Here is a 19,065-nt window from a genome sequence, read left to right on the forward strand (position 1 = left end):
GGGCTAATCCTGCGAGGGTTGCCGTCCTTCCCACATGTCGCGTGTCTGTAAACGAGAGTGTCACCTTCACACCTTTCTGGTATGTCCATAGAAAACCTATGAACTTCGATGAATGGATAATCAGATTTTATTTATTCTGATATCAGAAACATACATTAAACACAGTTTATATCATTTTAGGTCAAAACTTGACCACTTCCAATGCACTTTCTGTAGCCTGGTAAAGTTCATCTTTTGTGCAAGAGGCTGGACACAGTCGACATTGAAGCATATGCTGAACAGACTGGTCTTCTCCACAATCATACTGAATACCATTTTCTTCAATGTAGCCCCATTTTGCCAGATCAGTACTTCATCTGCCCACACCTGATCTGAACCTATTCATGGACTTCCAAGTTAGCCAATTCTTGTCTGACCAGGGGTTAAAGTTTCAGAAGCTCATTTCCAACCAGGAAGGAGGCAGGTCATAGCCCTCCATAATTGCAACCCGGCTTTTTAAGCAGTGGGTAAGTAAGTACCTTCGATGTTCTAAGGAAGCACTTCCTTGAATTCAGCCGTTGCGGGTGCGGTTCTTGCTCATACATGGGAGTGAGTTCTTTCCTGCTCCAATTTCTTTCTTTCTTTCTTTCTTTCTTTCTTTCTTTCTTTCTTTCTTTCTTTCTTTCTTTATTTTAGCTTTTTTTCGAACAGGGGGTGGTGCTATTCCTGCAAGGTGATAAAACCCTGTGACTGGAGCGAATTTCAAACACGCTGTAAGAGTTCTCCACCTGATTGGCATGTGTCGAATTATACTAGACAGGATAGGCGTACTCTGCCAACGAGTAACATAATGCAATTGCTGAAGTTCGGATGGTTTCTGGTTGACTGCCCCACTGTGACCCGACCAGTTTTCTTAGAAGATTATTCCTTGTAAAAACTTTCAACTCGCAGTTCATACAGTGCTTCTTAAAAGTAAGAGATCTATCAACCGTCATGCCTAGGTATTTTGAATTGATACAATGTTCCAGTTTGACCCGCAGTCATACTGTATTTAACCTACGAGAGTGATTTCCCTGTGTCTCAAATGAGAAGCGCACACTTATGTCTTCGATGGGTTTGGTTTAAGCTGGTTTGTACTGTTGTATCGTGACAGACTTCAAGTGCATTCGTTAGGATGTTCTCCACCGATTCAAAGTGTGTGGTTTGAGTGGCCACAGTGAGATCATCAGCATACAAAAATCTCCTGCTGTTGGGGGCTATAGGTTGGCACTTGGTGTATATATTGAACAGAGTTGAAGCCAGTACATTTCCTGGTGTGGATGGGCGGGGGTTAGTGGAGGCCGTTCTTTTGTAGACTACATCGACTGCGCTGTCCTTGGAAGTCGACGAAGGGTTCTTCAGGTAACTGGCGATGAACCTGCTAAGGCTCATCTTGTCTGACCAGGGGTTAAAGTTTCAGAAGCTCATTTCCAACCAGGAAGGTCCTTGGTCAGGTTATAGATCTTAATTAGTAGAATGTGATGATTAACGGTGTCATACGCTGCTGTTAAATCGGCAGATACCACTTGTGTCACCTTACAAGCTGCGAAATCATCTACTGTAAACTACATACTATTAAGCATTTGTCCAATACAGCTTTTACCAGGACGAATTTTACCTTGCTGAGGTATAAGCAGGGGATCAATTACATGCAAGAAACAGTTTAAGGTAATCATTTCTAGCAATTTATAAAGTTGACACAGTAGTGCAACTAATCTAAAAAAAATTGAATTTTTTTCCTTCCTTACCGGGCTTCAGTAATCAATCAATCACTACTGATCTGTATTTAGGGGAGTCGCCCAGGTGACAGATTCCCTATTTGTTGTTTTCCTAGCCTTTTTTTAAAATGATTGCAAAGACATTGGAAATTTATTGACAATTCTCTTGGTAAGTTATTCCAATTCCTAACTCCCCTTCCTATAAACGAATATTTGCCCCAGTTTGTCCTCTTGAATTCCAACTTTATCTTCATATTGTGATCTTTCCTATTTTAAAGACACCACTCAAACTTATTCGTCTACTGATGTCATTCCACGCCATCTCTCCACTGACAGATCGGAAAATACCACTTAGTCGAGCAGCTCTTCTCCTTTCTCCCAAATCTTCCCAGCTCAAATTTTGCAACATTTTTGTAACGCTAATCTTTTGTCGGAAATCACCCAGAACAAATCGAGCTGTTTTTCATTGGATTTTTTCCAGTTCTTGAATCAAATAATCCTGGTGAGGGCCCCATACACTGCAACCATACTCTAGTTGGGGTCTTACCAGAGACTTACTGTATATGCCCTCTCCTTTCCATCCTTACTACAACCCCTAAATACCCTCATAACCATGTGCAGAGATCTGTATCCTTTACTTACAATCATGTTTATGTGATTACCCCAGTGAAGATCTTTCGTTATATTAGCGCCTAGGTACTTACAATGATCCCCAAAAGGAACTTTCACCCCATCAACGCAGTAATTAAAACAGAGGACTTTTCCTTATGATATATAGTGGATTTAGTCGAAGCGTCTCAATACTCTCCAAGCCTTATGACTATCTCTTTACAGATCCAAATTTTCTATTCAGTTCATTGATCCTTTTTGGTTTCTCATATAGCGGAAATAATTTTGTTTCCATAGTTATTTCACTAATAGGATTTTCTTCAAATAAATGGTTGCATTCTGTTGTTCTACCACAGCCCCTTTTTCACCTTTATGATCATAGCTCCAAACATTACTATGGGTGAAGTCGCCAATCACAATCTGTACATGTTTATTTTGGATATTGGATGGTTTATTAACAATGCATTCAGTGCCGGATGTTTTGTAAAGGGATGAAATGTTATAATTAGCCGTTTCTGTTATGAGAATTTCGGTGTTATTTTCTTTTATTTATTTAATAGCGCACAAATGTGCATTAAAATACATTAATCTTTCGCATATTCTAGTAAAGATTTTGTTCTCTTGTTGCACTTGCTGAAATGATGGCGATCGCAATGTTTGTCACACAACATACACACGCAATGTAGAGACGGTTCATGAAAGCCTGATCGCCGGCATAGACGATGGTGAAACCCATGTACCGCCAGCCTATTCAAAGCACTTCTCATGTCATTATTTGGACCGGTCCAGCTGCGGTCAGTCATAGCATCAGTTGAGTAAAAGTCCAAGCTGATTTCTGCTTGTTTCCTCTTTCTCTCTTGGAGAACTTCCTATTCTTGCTGCGTATAATTCATACGCAAGTCGTGATGGTGACATTTTGGAGATGCCCAGTGTTCGTTTTAGAAATCTGGCCTTTACATTTTCAATAGTCCGAAGGTCGGACACCGTTAGTCTTTCCCAAATAAGTTCCATACCATATGTGAGAACTGGGAGGACCTTGGCGTAAAATAAGGCCGTGGCTGTGTCTAGCGATAGTCTAATCGGGTTTGTAATGTCATATATGCTTCTGATGGCTGCTAAAGATCTTTCTATTACGTGAATTGTAAATGAGGTGACCGTAGGTTGTAAAGTGACACCCAGATATGGGAACGAGTTCACGATGTCTAGGTCCACCCCTCCACATTGTATTCTGTCACTAGATGCGATACTCGTTGGCTGAATGGTCAGCGTACTGGTCTTCGGTTCAGAGGGTCCCGGGTTCGATTCCCGGCCGGGTCGGGGATTTTAACCTTAATTTGTTAATTCCAGTGGCTCGGGTTCTGGGTGTTTGTACTGTGCCCAACAACCCTGCAACTCACACACCACACATAACACTATCCTCCACCACCATAACACGCAGTTACCTACACATGGTAGATGCCACCCACCCTCATTGGAGGGTCTGCCTTACAATGGCTGCACTCGGCTAGAAATAGCCACACGAAATTATAATTATATTATTATACTAGATGCGATTCCCCCCCCCCCCCCCCTTCCGGAAAACCATCTGAACTGTTTTATTCTTATTTATCACAAGGCTGTTGTTGACTGCGTACTCTTCAAGTTTGTCCATTGATCTTTGTAGCTCTTCCCTGCTACTCGAACCCATAAAAATATCGTCTTCATATTGATAAAGTACAACTGAACTATTGTCAATGACCTGCATGATATCTGCTAAGGTTATGTTGAAGAGGAGGGGGCTGCAATACTCCGTTTCCGTGAGTTATGTTCCTTATCGAACCATATCTTTGCAGTTTAGGGAGGTCTTTTTAGTTGGGCTTCCTTAATGAGATTCAGCGTCAGCGTCATGTCCAGCGCTAGCTCGGTGAGGCCCTCCTCAATCATTTCTGGGATTTTCTCTAGGCTGCTCATCTTCCTTTCAAGGACTTCAAGATCTGTGTTCCTTGTGGTGAGCATTTGAAAATTATTCTTAAGATTTCCTCTTGTTTTACCGAAGTCAACAGATACTGAAATTGGAATGTGCTTTCTTAATGTGGCCACTGGGTCTTGGTACATAACTTCTCAAGCAAGTATTTTATACCATTCGCCTTTAACAAAAGCTAGGTCAGTAGTACTTTTCCCATTGGGACTAATGTAGGTAACTTCTTCCGTTCTATTAATCAATGTTTATCTTTCATCATATAGAAGGTCAAGGATAAGTCTGGATTTGTGATCGAGTCTATCGATTCTACAGTTGATATCACCGCCCAGGACCTCGTTTTGGTCTTCTTTCGATAATGTAATGGCTTTCACTATATGTTCAATTATATCATCTACCTTTCTAGCCGGGCTTATGTAGATACCTATAATAGTAATTTTGTTTGTTCTGATAAGTATCATGTTTTCTGTGTAAACTTCCTTTACAGCACCTATGTTGTTTTTGTGGAATATGCTGACTCCACCTTCCGGTCTTCCTCTTGCTTTTGGAGTGGGTAAGGCATGCTTGCTGTACAGATAGGGTATGCTGATTTGCTCTGTAAGGAAGGTTTCAGTTGCTATGGTTATGTTAAACTGGCACCAAAAGTTATCTGGAATTAACGAGATAAGTGACTTAAGTCCTTCAGTATTCCAAATTAGAATGTCCAAATGAAGTTCTTCTTCCAAAGATTTACTTGGGGTTAATGTTGTTTTAAGGTCTTCAATATCACACGATATTACGTTTATATTTCGTTGATCGATCCTCTTTGTTTTGTTCGTCGTCTTTTTATTCGAGGTTGACTCCACTGCATTGTTGCCTTCTACGAAAAATAAACTGTCGTATTATGACTCCTTTTGGTCAGAACTCTGGCTTTTCAATTTCTAATATCTGAAATGGAATTCCTAACTTAAATGCTTTGTTGCTACCAAGGGTCTTTAGCTCTTCACATTCGATTTTGCAATCGGAACACTTTTTCTTTATATATGATTTGATGCTGTCATTGGTCGTGGTGTCCTTAAGTTTCCCAATGTATAGCCAAGCTTGTTTTACCGCTGCCTGTAATCCGTTCTCCTCTGTATTTGTTCCTGTTATTCTTTTGGATCATCTGCTGAAAGGTATAAAATGGCAGGGAGGGATTCAGTTAGGTGGAAATGTAATAAGCAGTCTGGCCTATGCTGACGACTTGGTCTTAATGGCAGATTGTGCCGAAAGCCTGCAGTGTAATATCTTGGAACTTGAAAATAGGTGCAATGAGTATGGTATGAAAATTAGCCTCTCGAAAACTAAATTGATGTCAGTAGGTAAGAAATTCAACAGAATTGAATGTCAGATTGGTGATACAAAACGAGAACAGGTCGATAATTTCAAGTATTTAGGTTGTGTATTCTCCCAGGATGGTAATATAGTAAGTGAGATTGAATCAAGGTGTAGTAAAGCTAATGCAGTGAGCTCGCAGTTGCGATCCACAGTATTCTGTAAGAAGGAAGTCAGCTCCCAGACGAAACTATCATTACATCGGTCTGTTTTCAGACCAACTTTGCTTTACGGGAGCGAAAGCTGGGTGGACTCAGGATATCTTATTTATAAGTTAGAAGTAACAGACATGAAAGTAGCAAGAATGATTGCTGGTACAAACAGGTGGGAACAATGGCAGGATGGTACTCGGAATGAGGAGATAAAGGTTAATTTAGGAATGAACTCGATGGATGAAGCTGTGCGCATAAACCGGCTTCGGTGGTGGGGTCATGTGAGGCGAATGGAGGAGGATAGGTTACCTAGGAGAATAATGGACTCTGCTATGGAGGGTAAGAGAAGTAGAGGTAGACCAAGATGACGATGGTTAGACTCGGTTTCTAACGATTTAAAGATAAGAGGTATAGAACTAAATGAGGCCACAACACTAGTTGAAAATCGAGGATTGTGGCGACGTTTAGTAAATTCACAGAGGCTTGCAGACTGAACGCTGAAAGGCATAACAGTCTATAATGATAATGTATGTATGTATGTATGTATGTATGTATGTATGTATGTATGTATGTATGTATGTATGTATGTATGTATGTATTCTTTTGTAAGTGCTGTTGAGAGAATCTGTACGTACGGATTAACGAAGATAGCATTTTCTTATCTATCATGCGGTTTTTCATTGGCAAGACACATTTCGTTTATTTTTGGTCTACGTATGTCACATCTCCTGCGTGTCTCTAGTATGCACGATATATGAAAATGCTGAATGCTGAAATGCGGAGCACTTGTACATAAGTAGAGGTACTTAACAATACATATCATTATCGAAAGGAAGGTACTTGTTTTCGCATGTGAAGTATATAGTGCTTGCTCGACCTCGAAGTGGAATGGGATTGCTCATTAATATAATTGGATTATAGAAATGAAGTACAGTACTTGCTTGAAATTGAATATAAAATATTTATTGTAACTTAGGGCTTTTCAGTCTGTCGATCACACAAGTTTAATATAAATATTACACTATAGCATAGTTGCAAAAAAAAAAAAAACACACTCTACAGGTATGTTATAGTGTAATATTTATATTGAACTTATGTGATCGACAGATCGAAAAGCCTTCAGTTACATACAACTCAGTCGACACTGGAAAGTATGGCTTCCTTCTTAACAAAATATACAGTAGTTAGTCTACTTTCATTTAATAATCGAAATATTTATGCTTATTGCTCGTTTGTCTATTCCATTTTGTGGGGCACTTACTTGCTTTGATCGCTAAAAGGACGATAAATTTGCAAAATTTGCGAAGAAATATATTATACAAATCCTTGTCCTGTTTCTAGTTATTTACTAGGGATGGAAGAAATATATATTTTTTACTAGCAAAAGTACCCGTGCTTCGCTACGGTATTCTATATTGTATACGGATATCGATGAAAATTGTTGTACATGCAGTGAATAAGACTTTTTAAATTGCATGTCTCTTAGTGTTATCCAGAAACAGCAGGGGAGGTCACCATACGTTGTTTCCAAAATAAAGTGCTACTTGCGGAGGTGTGATGATAACGGCAGGCTCACTTTCCTACTGTCATTCACAATCGATTAGGGAAGTTTTCATTATAATGGCAGGTCCCATTACCTACTGCGCGGTCACAGTCAGTTTGGAGAGTTCTCGTTACAATGCCAGGCCCCTTTCCTACTTGAAGGCAGATTACAGTTGAGGAGTTTTTATTATAATGGCAGGCAACTTCCCTCCTGCCAGTCAAAATTGAGTTGTGCTGTTATCATTGTAATGACAGGCCCGTTTTCTTAATGCCAGTCATACCGAGTTGGTAAGTTTCCATTATAATAGCAGGCCACTGTGTCTAATACCAGTCACATTATAGATGGGTAAATTACCGGGCGAGTTGGCCGTGCGGTTGGGGGCGTGCAGCTGTGAGCTCGCATCCGCGAGATAGTGGGTTCGAATCCCACTGTCGGCAGCCCTGAAGATGGTTTTCCGTGGTTTCCCATTTTCACACCAGGCAAATGGGATTTAGAAAGAGTATCGGCCCTAAAACCTACCCTAGGATGGGTAGATTATAAATATGAAGTTTAGTAGAAATATATCCAGTAGTTTTCAAGTTATAAGAACTCAGACAAACAGATAAACAAACAGACAAACTGACAGACAGACACCAAAGCTAAAAATATGCATATGGTCATTATTACACCTGAAACGGATAACTGTAGGGATATTTCGCCAAAATAGCCAATGTACAGACACACGGTCGTTACGATTTTATACAGATTGTTGAAGAATTCTGTTTCCGTAAATTACTTTGAAAACCGTTCCGGGTAGACATTTATGTCATGTAGTCATTTGTCCGCCTCCGTAGCGTAACTGTTGGCACTATTAGCTGCCGTCCTCGGGGACCCGGGTTCGATTCACGGTACTGGCAGAAATTTAAGAATGTCAGGAGGGCTGGCATGTGGTTAGAATTGTACATGCTGCACCACCTCAGGACGAGGACACGAGTTTACTTTCCCTAGTCATTTTGCCCACAGTAGTTCAATTAGTAGTAAAACTGAACGGTTGCAGCACAAACTAGATTGTGTTGTATTGCATTACTTAGTGAAGATCACTTCAGATTACTCCTCCACATTTTGCTCATTTAAATACATGCGCACCGTGGTAACGAGGATATCACTCTGAAATAATACAAAGCGGTCTGGTTAATATCTGTGTATGAAGAAACATCTACATACTCAAGAAGCGAATAATATAACTATAATTTTGTTCTTGTTTTAATGGGAATACCATAATTATACTATCAATTTCTTCACATTATGAAGCTTAATGTTTGTATAATTATTCATTGCTGTGGGGGATTTAAAATCTTTCCTAGTAGAGGGTTTCAAATCTGCATACAATTTGTATCATAGTATTTAAGTAAAAAAACTGAAGTAACATTGCGATTTTTTAAAACTGAAGCAAGGTTTTGTGCGTAATTACATTTCCGGCTCATCGGAGTTGTTAGAACACTCCCAAATTGCAGGCTCTTTACAAGAGAAAATAAAAATACAAAATCAACTCACAAATAGGTTCATTAAAGTCCCCAATTACTTTTTGTCCAGTTAATTTAGCTCTCATTACGCTGAAATAGTCTTTGTTTTTTCATGGAGTGATGTGATATTCACCATTATTGTATGCTCTTTTGCAAAAAAATAAAATAATGCAATTTTCAGAAAATGATTTGAGAGTAGTATTGATGGAAATTATACATTTCTTCTTATCCCTCTTCGATCATCTTTCTTATTCTTCTCACTGTTTACATTCCTGTTTTCATTTATAGCCAATTGAATGACTAAAGGTAGTCAGTTCGGAAGTAAACTAAGATAGGCCTAATAGAATCCACTCAGTCTGTTACAGGATTAAGAGATGTAGATGAATTTGCGATATATCCTTTGTCAGTTGGCCATTTTGAATTTTGCGTTCAAAACCACACTGACGACGTGCTGGAGAATTTTCCCTTCGAAATATTAGATAGAAATAAAAGCATAAAAAATAAATTCCTCGAAGAGAGAAAGAAATAAGTACAGAAAATAAAACAAATGACAAATAAAGCAAGGTCTGCATTTTTTATATTACTATCGTTTGTTTACATAACTTGTTTACGAATGGAGGAAAGAGTGAAGGAGAAACTTCTGATGAAATATAATTATGGCATTCTAACACTATGGAAGGTAACTGATTTACTACAGAGTTTATAGTTTGATTTATGGAAGGGAAGATAAAGGTTACATTTCGTATAGATAGGTTGTCAGATAAAGAAGTTTAGTTCTTATCAGATCCTGTCTTGAATCACGGGATTTTGTTTATGTGTACTCTTCTCATGGAGATCATCTTACCGGGCACCAGCTCATCTGATTTATCATTTACGGAACGGAGTTTCCCAGAACAATTTCAAACACTTCAAGGACGGAGATGAATTACTCACTGCTATCAACTGAAATTCTTATCTTCATGTACATTTCTTGAAAAATAGATTTGTGCTTTAGACGCTGAAACATAAGTAATACATGAAAAACATTGTGCGTCATCATGTGGAGGAAACTTTATTGTCGGTATGAAAAGGATGAACTATTAGTATAGGGAGATGCAGTTCTAAGGAGGTCACAGTGGAAGGGTTAAATCACAAAACTTTTAATATGTGGATATAAAAGAGCAGAGGTATTGATGTGACTTTTAATGCTGCTTGGATTTATGTTACCTCACAGGACGGATTTTGAAATGTTAATTCTCAATTGAAGTAAAATAACAAAAGGAAAAGATAAGTAAATTTACTACCTTAAAAACACACACACACACTCTCTCTCTCTCTCTCTCTCTCTCTCTCTCAGGGAGTCTATTCTGGAGAACCCATTGAACAGTCTAGTTGATATTTCGCTCGTAATTTCAATACTCTAGTCATTCCCTATCTGACGCATTAGTATTTATTATTATTATTATTATTATTATTATTATTATTATTATTATTATTAATATCTCACTCCCAGAAACGCAGGTCGCCCATAGGAGTTAAATAGAAGGACCTGCACCAGATGAGCCGAACATGTCTTCAGGCACTCGCGACGCTAAGTCATGTGCTAAATAAATAAGAATTGAAAACTAATTGAAATTGAATGTGAACTTCATACCTCATTTGCGTGTAAATTTATTTATTTATTCATTCATATAATATGAATCTGGATATATATCTGTGCTTTTCCATTAAGTCTCGGGAAGGAAATCGCGATAATCGTTTCTGTACTAGCAGTGTTTCTTCCGGAGAAGCCAGTGACTCTAACAGCAACCGATAGGGGCTGTGTTAAATACCAGAACACTTTTTTTAAATTTGTGATAGACTTCATGGATGTTTGGTTCAAGTCCTTTTAGAACGGGTGCTCAAAGTGGTCTGTGATGCGTGTAATACCTACCGCAGAGATTTGTAATAAAGATGCCCCCTACTGCAGTTCAATAATTAAAATTGTTAGCGGAGCACTTCATGAAAAAGCCCCATGAAAGAAATAATATTTTTAAAAATTGTATGAGTAGTGTGGTAACCTGCTGTCTGGTGGATAGAATCTTTTCTATGGCTTGTCAGGTAGTTGCAGTATTTTGTGTAACATGTTGGAGGAAGGTAAGAAAGGGCATGTGTTTCAAGCTCGTTCCTATTGTGCTATAGAAGCCGTGCTAACGGTAAAATCGTACATGTCCAATCTTAGAACACGAAGCCTATTCCGTTAACGTTAGGTACAGCCCAGCACGTCTCCCTGCTACGATACGCAGAGTTAATGTGAATGAAATTACATCGACCTATTTAATTATTGAATATGATTGTTTCCCTTCATATCTCATTGCTTTCCACTTTGTAAAATAACATTGTAGAAATTACAAGCACAGATTTGAAAGAGCTAATGAGAAAGCAAACTAATATTCATATCATTTTATTCTGTGTAGTCATTATTGCCAAACACAGGGCTAGGCAGGAGTATTCATGGCCCAGTTTCCTGTAACTGTAACTGCTTCGGGGAGAGTGGATTTCTGCGAGGTTTCTCCCACCTCGTTGAAGGGAAATGATGAGGTGTTATTTATATTAGTCCTTAACCGTATATCAATTCATTACAAACTTGTACTGACAACGCTTATCGAAAATAAAATCGTTTACATATATCAAGTGTCTGGAAGTAATGTTTTGTCCCTTGCCAAGCAACGTAAACATATTCAACATCTTGTCGTGTTCATCTGCTTGAACTCACACCATTATGTGGACATGTTGTCGCACATTAAGTCCATCATTCGCAAACAAACTTCACAAGTTAACATGTTTATGTTGTTCGTCTTTAATAACATTTTTAGAAGTTCGAGGATTGTAGCCAGTATAGTCCAACACGTTTTAAATCGCAATGCTGTTTAGTATTCGGTGCTAGTGTCGGCACTAGTTCACATAACTGTAGGTATTTGGAAACGGAGTTGTTGCCTAGAACTTAAAACACGTTATGGGCCAATTCTTTTCTTGGAGTGAATGTGGAGAATCCATTGTTTTGTGCCACTCATAAACTTAGTTACATTTTCCTTCTCGTCAGTGGGAGGAAATTTACATTCATTTGTCATCTGATAAGTTATTTTGAGAGACATCATCATCATCATCAGTGGTTGGCATGATCCACATTTTAACTCGGAGTTTCTGACAGTGATCTTAAATTATTTTATTTCATATTATGACGTATTTGCCTTCTTCCCGTACTCAAAAGAGTACGAAAAATGACTCTTTACTCTGCTGTAATTACTTTCCGCACTTCTTTTTTACAAATCGTCTCTGATTGGTTGAACTTCGCTACACAAACACGGATAGTCAGAGAGACCATAAATCAAGGAACGCCAAATTTTACCTTGTTAAATTGTTTCTCCGCCTGATTGCAGCACCGTGGTTCCGTACTCATCTACACAAAAAATGGCGTCTGTGCATTCCCAGCTCAAATAATCTGCCGCCATCGCAATACTGGCTAATGTATACATTCATCCATTTGCAGCAGATAACTATTGAATATCGTCGCTGCCGGGACAAAACCTCCTACGTGAAATATTTTTACTTTGAACTTTGGCCCGTAAGGTTTTGTCATCGAAGGTGCAATATTGTGTGAATCTTGTCAAGGCATTCTCGCACATCATATCGGTCGCCATAAGATATGTCTGTGTCGGTGTGACGTAAAGCAAATTTGAAAAAAAGATTGCATAATTAAATATGAAGTTTCAACAAGAGCCTAATTTTCAGTCTATTGAAGGCCACTAAAGTGAAAACTTTGTTATTCGTTTCGAAATTCCGTAAACATCTGACTCGTAACGTAAAAGATCACTTTGTGTGCTGCGGATCAGTATATCTCCAAAAATATTATCACATAGGAGGTTTTGTCCCGGCAACGACAATATATTACAGTATATAATAAAGTAATTAGTACAAGACCACAGGACCATGTTTTCGACTCTGGTAGCTGAGTAGACTGCTTCAAATAACATTCATTATTATGTTTTATTACAACATAACCCCTCATTACACACTTCTCATTCATAGCAAAACAAGGAAACATCAATTCATGGATCAAACATGGACGATTTGCGACGTGACGTATCAAAATTATTTAAAATTACGTTCATTTAATTTAAAATAAGTGAATTCGCCAGAGTATGAAATAAAATATTGTACGCAAAGGCCACTAAAGTGAAAACTTTATGTTATTCGTTTCGAAATTCCGTAAACATCTGACTCGTAACGTAAAAGATCACTTTGTATGGCTGTTGCGTAATCAACTATAAAAAGCCAAGCGTAGAATGCATATGTGTAGATTGTAGTCAAGTTGCATAATTACCGAGCGAGTTGGCCATGCGGTTAGGGGCGCACAGCTGTGAGCTTGCATCCGGAAGATAGTGAGTTCGCACCCCACTGTCGGCAGCCCTGAAGTTGTCTTTCCGTGGTTTCCCATTTTCACACCAGGCAAGTGTTGGGGCTGTACCTTAATTAAGGCCACGGCCGCTTCTTTCCCACTCCTAGGCCTTTCCTATCCCATCGTCGCCATAAGATATGTCTGTGTCGGTGTGACGTAAAGCAAATTTAAAAAAAGATTGCATAATTAAATATGAAGTTTCAACAAGAGCCTAATTTTCAGTCTATTGAAGGTGCCTTACTTCGTCGAGGAGTCAAAATAAGAATATAGTCCAACTCGTTGGCTGAATGGTCAGCGTACTGACCTTCGGTTCAGACGGTCCCGGGTTCGATTCCCTGCCGGATCGGGGATTTTAACCTTCATTGTTTAATTCCCGTGGCTCGGGGGGTGGGTGTTTTTGCTGTCCCTAACATCTCTGCAAGTCACACACAACACATAACACTATCTTCCACCACAGTAAGACGCAGTTCCCTACACATGGCAGATGCCGCCCACCCTCATTGGAGGGTCTGCCTTACAAGGGCTGCACTCGGCTAGAAATTGCCACATGAAATTATTAATAAGAGTATAGGCCTAAACACTACTATTTGTCCAACACGTTAGCTCACCGACATGTTTCTCGAATGAATGCACCAGAAAATTTCCTGCTTTGTGTCACTCATTGTGGCATCGCTCCTGCAAATGTGGTTTGATTTTACGGTTGGATAAACTCGCTGAAACTACTGTCCTCAGGGAGGAGTGTGGGATGTGTTGAAGCGTTTACACAGTATGTAGACAGAGGTCGGATTGTACCTGACTCAGCGGTCATTTTTATTCTAGACTAAGGAATTTTGTTGAAGAGAAAAGATCGTAAGTTTTCTTACAAATGACAATTTAAGATGTTATAAGAAATTTGGTACTTTTATTAAAGAGGAGGGACTTTGATTTGCCACACACCAGAACGGAAACACTATAACCAGGTATGTCCTGTTTGAGGACACACTTAATATACCCAGACAAATCTTCATTAGATTTAAAATTTCGTATGTGATCTCTTTGTTGACTCTGTTTCTCAAATTTAATAGAAGGTTTTAGGTAATTTTGAACCGGGTCCACGGTGTAAGGGGTAGCGTGCCTGCCTCTTACCCGGAGGCCCCGGGTTCGATTCCCGGCCAGGTCAAGGGTTTGTACCTGCATCTGAGGGCTGGTTCGAGGCCCACTCAGCCTACGTGATTACAGTATAGGAGCTATCTGACGGTGAGATAGCGGCCCCGGTCTAGAAAGCCAGAATAACGCCCGAGAGGATCCGTCGTGCTAACCACACGACACCTCGTAATCTGTAAGACTTCGGGCTGAGCAGCGGTCGCTTGTTAGGCCATGGCCCATGGTCCTTCGGAGCTGTTGCGCCATGGGGTTTGGTTTGGTTTATAGGTAATTTTACGGAGCTGTGGATGCTATGACTATAACGCAGAGCCTCCAGTTTTACGCGACGTACGAATCAGAGGGTGAGGACTTTTCATTTTAAAAATATCGCATGCATTGGTCGGGATTCAAACTGTGGCACTTTTAGTGAGGAGCTAGTCATGTAGTCATGATATCACTCGGCTATCATGTGTCGCTTTCCCGAAAAATCGTTCAATTAGTATAATGTTTTTCTGAGTGATAGAAGGTTAATACTGAGGAATGGAAAACAACGCTATTGGTGTTAACAACATTTGGAAATATAGCTTAAAATATGACGACGACGGTGACGATGACCATGAAATGCGGTGTAGATGTCTCAGTATCTATCCTATAAAAGGAGAACAAAATGCCTTTACTTCTGATCAACTTCGAATGGGCAGTCTCTCTAATACTCGAGTCGTTCAAGAACACTGATTGGCAAGAGGGGGTGTGACAGAACTCTGAGTAGGTGGAAGCTCAGGTATTTATAATCTCTGTTCGCATCTCACTACCTGCGGATCCGTAAGATACTAGGGAAAAGTAACTAATTTTAAGAGCCTTAATATAATCACGTATGAATAGGGATGGGTCCTCGATACTTCCGATACCTCGATACTCACGATATTTGCATGGCATCGACATTGAACGATACTTACGAAAATTCGTTCGATTCTCTTTCGATACTTCAGTGGTAATTCTGCATTTTTATTTTATTTTAAAATTACAAAATATTATTGCCACAAGTAGAACAGTTTAAAGTGGTCGCAATGACCACGTAAACAGTAGAGACGAAGACGGAGATACGGTTAGGATGACCGTTCCTTCAATTCCTGCTTATTCAGTGCAAACCCAAACATCTAATTACCTCACTGCAAGTCAAGCAAGATCCTGACTAATTACATGTTGAGTTAAATTTTTTAGGAAGTGCTTCTTTGTGATTTTCTAACAATAGAGAAATTACTTTCATTGTGTTGTGGGAAAAATGAAACTCCTCCTAAAATAAATATTTGACAGATCAACTTACAGTTAAAGCTTTCGGGTGAAAGTACGTCACTTGATTATATTATCGAAACATAAAGCGATCTATTTTTGGCATGTTCTTAATTTTATTGTTATGTTTGAATGCCAGCACTGTCAGTTGATAGGGAGCAACAACTGCAGGAGCTCTGCTGCAGCTGCTAGGATCTTCCCCGTGGAAAGGGGTTGGTCCTCATTACCTTAATTTCTGGGTGTTCCCACTTGCTTGTCTGGAGATAACTAGAAATGTTAACACAGGTAAACAGACAAATTCTTCGGGAAAACTAAATCTAAAGTACGGCCTAATGAGGTTGACCGCCTGCTGTGAGCATTTATTCTCACCCCCCACCCCCTCCGACCACTCACCAAACTCAGTATTTATTCTTCGTTGCGTGACAGAAGATTGTGTGTTTCGTTTCGTGGTACCGTACCATCTGTATTCTGTTTCATTCAGTATGAGTGAAGTGTGGAACTATTTTCAAATAGACCCCATTGTGATGATGGCGCTATTTGTCGCATTTGTAAAAAGAGTTTTTCGCGTAGTGCAAAATCTCACAACATTAGTAACCTAAAAAACATGTCACATCAGTGCACAAAAATTGCTTTTTCAGAACATCTTAATAAAAAAATTCTGCGTAAGTGGAAATTTAACTTCTGAAGAAGTAATAGTAGATGAGCCTGTGACTCTTCTTTCACGGTCGACGATATCGGCATCATCACCATCATTTTATCAACAGTCTCAACCTACAATTCAATCACTTATGGACAAGAAATCTGCATTTAAACTAGGTGATAGTCGATCGAAGTCAATTACCAGAAAAAATCGCTATAGTGGTATAACCAACCATTCAGCAGAGTTGATTAAGTATCTTGAACCTAGATATGCTGTGCCTTTTCGTAATAAAATATATTATCAAATAATTCCAGAACTTTACGAAGAAGTAGAATGAAGAATAAGAAAAGAGCTGCAAAATGCGAACAGCGTAGCTGTTACGACGGATATGTGGACATCAACAGCCTGCGACGATTATTTAAGTATCACCGTTCATTTTGTGGACCTGGACTGTAATCTTACTACTCTACTACTCTAGTGTCCAAAAGTTAAGCATAATCACTATCTGAGGCCATACCGCCTGATAGGAATGTCAGACGAATGGCTGAACAAACGGAAGCTGGCTCACACACCATTTCACACAACTTGTCCAAAAAAAAAAAAAAAAAAAAAAACGGTGTCAGAACGGTTCTAACTAACAAAACTTGGCAATGTTTTCCACAACATAACATGCTGTAATAGGATGTATGGTTACTCCTAACGGCCACACATGCTTCGCAGCGACGTGGCATGCTCTCTATAGGATGGTCCAAGAGCTCTTCTGGCAGTCGATCCCATTCCTCCGAAAGGGCAATGCGAAGGTCCTGGAGAGTCCTTGGTGGAGGCTGACGGGATGCAGTTCATTTCCCCTATGCATCCCAGGCATGTTCTATGCGATTCAGATCCGCAGACCTCGCTGGCAGTCCATGCGATGTCTCATCCACAAGAGCAGCGCGGTGCGGTCGGGCATTATCGTCCATTAAGAGGAAGTCTGGACCAACCGCACCTCTGAAGAGTCGAACATGTGGTCTCAGTACCTCATCCCTGTATCTCCGAGCGTTAACAGTGTTCCTCGGTCCACCCATGAAGATGTGCAGGTCCGTACGGCCATTCAGCATGATGCCGCTCCACACCATGACGCCACCACCACCATACTGGTCCCGTTCCACGATGTTCCTGTGGTTGTATCGGCTACCCGGTTCTCTCCAGATTAATGTGCGAAGGGAATCGTTCTGCAAACTGAAGCGGGATTCATCTGTGGAAGAGCAAATGCCTCCATTCATTCATGGTCCAGTTTCGATGTTGACGGCTCCACAGTAAACGGGCCCGTCCCTGTGCTGCAGTGAGCGGGACGCACACCCCACACCGCTGGACGTCGGACAAACATTCCTGTTGTTCTGAGCCTCCGGTACACAGTTTGCCGGGAAAAGGCGACCCCTGATACGGCTGCAAGCTTCGCCGACAATTGTCTTGCAGGTGCACTCCTATTTCGTCGGGTGGTTAAGGCCAGATATCGGTCCTGCTGTGGGGGGTTACGTCTAACATCTCTTGTGTCTCGAAATCGTCTCCAAAGCCTGGAAATGACACTTTGTGGCACATTCAAGGATACGACGACTTCGGTCTGTGTCTGGCCTGCTTCCTGGCGGCCGAGTATTCTACCCTGCAAATCGAGCTCAAAATGGCGTCTTTGTGTCATTATGTTGTTACGTTCACCATGAGGCTACACTCCACACACTATAACAGGGCAAACACGACTGAGGGAATATGGGGCGCAGGCACTGGCTGTGTTTACTTTGCGATTACGCCGCTAGTCAAAGCAGGGAACACTCCTTTCCCATACAGGGCGAACACGTAAGGTTGGTAGGTGCATATGTCGTGCGATTTGCGGTCTATTTCCTGTTGCCCTTCTTACTAGTAACTTATGCTTAACTTTTGGACATTAGTGTATTTGAAGAAGTGAGCCGCACTGGTGAAAATTCACCAATTTTTTAAGGATAACTTAAGAAACTTGGGGCTTTAATTGATTAATTAACGATCGTGATTCATGGTAAGGGTCGCAGTGTTGTAAATGGTACGAAGTTAGGAAACTTAACCCACCTGTCCTGTTTACCTCATACATTCCAACTTGTTTTGAAGCATGGACTTTTCGCTTCAAAAAATATTGAAAGTCTCATTTCGTCATGCAGGTAATTAGTTGGGAGTTTCAAACACTCCTCAAGGTCCACTAAGATTCTCAAAGCGGCACAGAAGCATCTTTCTTTACTACAACACCGCTTGATTCAGGATGAACCTACGCGATGGAATTCAACTCTACATACGTTAGGAAGACTTCAGCAGCAAAAGAGGGCCATAGTTTTTGCATCCTCTGATCTCTCCTTGCCAGTGAATCTTACAGTATTGCAGTGCGATCTTGTTAATATACTGGTTAACACATTCAATATTTTCGATTAAGCAACACTCGGCCGTATGTCCGATGTGATGCCCATTGTGAACAGTGTTATTTCTGAATTGGAAAAGCCGTCAGACATTAGATCAGGAATTGCGACTGTTCGACAGTCATTGCTGGATGAAATGGACGTGAGATGTAAATCCATTGAAGAAAACGAAATAATTATGTTCCATTGCAGCGCTGTTGGATCCCCGCTTAAAAGGATGAGCCCCTGTGCTCTCAGTTTTGCTAAAGTCCGACTGGTGGACCTTGCTTACCAAGAGGTATGACCTGCATCCGAAACTGGTCAGGTAAAATTTAATTTAATTTTTTTTTT

The sequence above is a fragment of the Anabrus simplex genome, chromosome 1 (genome assembly GCF_040414725.1).
Source record: "Anabrus simplex isolate iqAnaSimp1 chromosome 1, ASM4041472v1, whole genome shotgun sequence".
NCBI lineage: Eukaryota > Metazoa > Arthropoda > Insecta > Orthoptera > Tettigoniidae > Anabrus > Anabrus simplex.